The sequence below is a fragment of the Centruroides sculpturatus genome, unplaced genomic scaffold (genome assembly GCF_000671375.1).
Source record: "Centruroides sculpturatus isolate CEXI.00-Female unplaced genomic scaffold, Cexi_2.0 scaffold359, whole genome shotgun sequence".
Lineage (NCBI taxonomy): Eukaryota > Metazoa > Arthropoda > Arachnida > Scorpiones > Buthidae > Centruroides > Centruroides sculpturatus.
Window position 1 is genome coordinate 598,610 of NW_019384764.1, and position 4,300 is coordinate 602,909.

The window sequence follows — 4,300 nt, forward strand, 5'->3', positions numbered from 1 at the left end:
AATGTATATGGGGACATGATTTAGTTCAACCACTTTGACTTAAATAACTAACTCCTGTGTTAAACCATCTGACTCCGATTCTGACCACTCTGACCACAGAAATTATTAGGCTTCAAACAGGATGAACGAAATCATGCCCCCACACACAGTCTAACAGCCACACATATAGAAAACACCTCGAATCATTTGCATATCTTGAAATTTTAAGGTGTCTCGAGTCCAAAAATGTAAAAATTTGGGAGGGGTAATTTTTTGACCGAGCGCTACACTTTTCCTCTGTTATATATAACAGCCGGAAAAGTAACAATTATCGAATACATATTTATATATTACTTATAGGAGTCTTTTAGCTTTGGAATAAAAAGTTTCTACGCTCTATCTTTATTACAACTCTATTTATTGAATATTTTATTCTGAGGTCACGTGATGACATCAGAATTTCCGGGTCTGTTTCGGTAACAAGTCTGCCCCTAATCGGAATCGGAGTCGGATGGTGAGGAAAAGTCGGAGTCGGAGTTGGAGTCGGTAGATTTTTACGCGACTCCACAGCCCTGGATTAATTTTATGGAAGAAAACCTTTCAAACAGCCATAGTCCGTAAACTGCACACGTGCCGGGCTGTGATTGGCTCATGTATTTAAGGATTCCTACAACGCGAAATTTTGATAAAGTAGAAAGTATCTACTTTATCGTAATGTCTCTTTTGTCGCATCACTAGTATATCTCAAAGGACGCGACAGGGTTGTTGTATGTACATTTTAAACGTTTCTCACCATAGCTGTAAAAATCTAAATTTGTTGAACTTAATAGTCATTTCTTTTATAACTAATTCGTTTTAGGACCAGGTGTCCACGGAACGTTCCAAAATTTACAACTTTTCGGTCACTCTCATTGAAGTGGAAAAATTTCTGTCTTTATTACGTCTAATATTACGAAGAAATCAGTCTCCACTGTACTCGGCTAGAGATTAGTTCTGTTAGGCTTTTGTTTAATAAGTAAAATTCGGGTTCTTTCGTCAGAGTTTTATTTATGTCTCTAATTCCATAATCTCTTAATTATTTAACTACTTCTTAAGTAGAAATAAGTCGAAACCAGTTACTTTGTACTCGAATATTTGTAGTCTTGGAGAAAAAGTGGAAAGACAAATTTTTACGACAACGGATACATAAATCGCATGCTTATTTATTAAGTGCGTTAGATAATCTATTAATTAAAAATACATTTAGAGAAGTCTACGGTTTTTACTGGCTTATCGAACAAACGAATACGAATGGACCTTAGACCATCACTGACTACTGCCCCTAGAAGTCTGCTTCTGACAGAAAAACAGCTTCCCTATCATCAAATGTCACGGCACGCCACTGCCAGATATGCTACTCAGCATTGCTAATCTACATTTTTGCGTTAATGTACAATGGATCTATTTTTATGTTTTAGTTAAGGTCAAAACAAATGCACTTTCCAATCGGTCTGACTGAATAGCACAATCGGTCGGTTTGTAAGAATAATTACTGATGTAGACCTATTTCATTAATTGGCAACTATTTCTGAAAGTCGAACACGCATTTGATGTTAAATTTGAACATATTTTTCTCCTAAATTTAGTTCATAGTCTGAAATCTCGCTTGAATTTTGATTTCCAGTATCCCTGTTGTCCATTGTTTACATTTGCATGCTTTCAATGTCATGAATAAACGAAAGTGCATCAATTATTCAAACATCGTTTTGCATATTTACGGTTATTATACTGTACCTAAATGTCGCAAAAACCTAAAGAAAAAAGTAAAGACATTCCATAAAGATTATTTTGGATGTAAAGTTGCGGATTAAAAATTGAACATTTTTTTTTGCTTCAATACGTTAGTGTTAACTTACTGCAGTGATTTCTTAAAAAGAAAAGATTATTTTCTGCGTTGCGTATAAATTGGACTGAACTAACTCAGTGGTTTTCAAACTTTCTGTAACTCTCTCCCCACTTTTTCAGTAAATAATTGTTGCGCTCCCTCATTTTTCGTAACAATCTATTTTCATATATACTGTCCTTATAATTTATATAATGGCCTACAAAACAATATACCTTATTTAATAAAGTATATTTTTCGTCGGTACTCGACTCATGTCGAGACGTATTGTCTTGAGTGTGGATAGATGTTTGGCATTCGTACCCGATTCGTTCGGTCGAGGGTTGTGAATTAGGTATAACCGTTTTGTTGATTCATTATTTTCGACATCGATTTGACTTTTTTTTTGTATGTATTAAAAAATGATAATTTGGTAAAAGTTGGTTGGCACGCCCCTCTTGCAATAACCTCAGTTAGTGCAAGAGCAGAGATGTGATTAGTTAGCGCTAGCGCAATGTATTTCAATCGATGGAGCCCGCCCCACTGATTGAAATACATTGCGCTAACTGATCATATCTTTGCTTTATCTGTATGATTAAACTTCATTCCATAGGAAATGATATATATATTTTTTTTCATAATGAGCTTGATGTTTTAACTCAACATATTTCTAAAAACATATTTGATTTATTGTTGTTTTAAAAGTTCACCTTATTAAATTAAAACTTTTCTAAATTACATATCAGTCTATAAATTATCCTGTCAATCGCTGAAGATATATTTTTATTAAAATACTGTACTAATTAATATATATTTGTATTATATTGTATTATTAATAAACACAATTTTGCTTAATAAATCCAATGATATTTTAATTTATGTAATAAAGTTTTATTATTTTTATAGATTTTAAATATTATTATTAATTATTATGACTCATCGACCCTTAAATAGACAGAAGTGACGGATTTCAGCTCATTCAAAGAACTTATTTTACTTTTTCTCCTAGTGAAGCCATGAAACAATAACATTTCGGAAAAAAAAACGTTCATTTTAACGCGTCAAAACATAAATAAACACATAAATAATAGTTAAGAAGAATAATAATCAATTTTTGAAAATAACGAGAAAAAACTAGACACATCCGGATTTAAATATTTTTTACAGATTAATTCTGCCATGTATGGTTTTAAAACTATTAATATTTAAAAGTGAACATGGACTTTATGAATACTCTGTATAATTATTACTAAATTTATTATTTTATATATTCAGACAGGAAATGATATTGNTCGTCTATTAAAAGTCGCACAAACCGGAGACAAATACACCATAGTAAATAAAATGGAAATAATTTAATGTTCTTTGGGCGGCCCAGTACCATTTGATCCACGGACCGGTACCGGTCCGCGGCCCGGGGGTTGGGGACCACTGTCATAGAAGATAGGAGAATGAGAACCAGACCTGCCTTGAGCATTAAGGTGATTTCACTTAGTAGTGAGTCTCTGAGACATAGTCTAGTCCCAAATACGGTTTTGCCGTTTTACTTGTTTGGATAATTTTTTAAAATCATTTATACTTTAATCATCTTAATCATCCTCAGCAGGATAATTCAAAATAAATCAGCAAACACCTTTTAGGCTGCTGGAATTCGCTGTTATATAGCAAACGTTATTATGTAGCAAAGACATTTCAACCTAGTCTAATAGGCCATCTTCAGGCTAACGATCTTTCTTGAAACATATTTTACCGTTAAATATCGTTCCAAAATAGAACGCAAAAAAGAATAACAACGTTTAAATATCTAAAAATATAAAACTAGCTGCTACCCGAGACTTCGTCCGCGGAGGTTTTGCAAGCATTTACATTCAATATTTCAATAACCATAGTAATTGTTATACAGGTTGGGCCAACGAAAACGAAACGGAAGAGTTATCGTGTTCGTCCAAGCAAATCGCTCGGACAGGTCGATTTTATTTTCAAGGGGACATCTGCAATAAAGTTTTTGCGATTCTGAATACAACAGACAAAAAAATTTTAAAAACTCATTCATTTTTTTCCGAAATAAATGTTTGTGTAGTTAATAAAAAATGAATGAGTTTTTAAAATTTTTTGTTGTCTGTTGTATTCAGAATCGCAAAAACTTTATTGCAGATATCCCCCTTGAGAATAAAATCGACCTGTCCGAGCGATTTGCTTGGACGAACACAATAACTGTGCCGTTTCGTTTTCGTTGGCTCACTCTGTATAACACCTACCGCTGAAGAGAATTGCCGAGAATCAAACGAACTATTTTCAATTTGATCCATTTTCTGGAACGTTTATAATCGTTCTATAATCGAACCAATATGCAATAACAAATTCGAATTTAAAATGGTTCGAACATTTTTAAAATCGAAATAGATAAAAATATTTATAACAATGTCTGAAATGTTATCAATTTAATACACCTAAGTACTC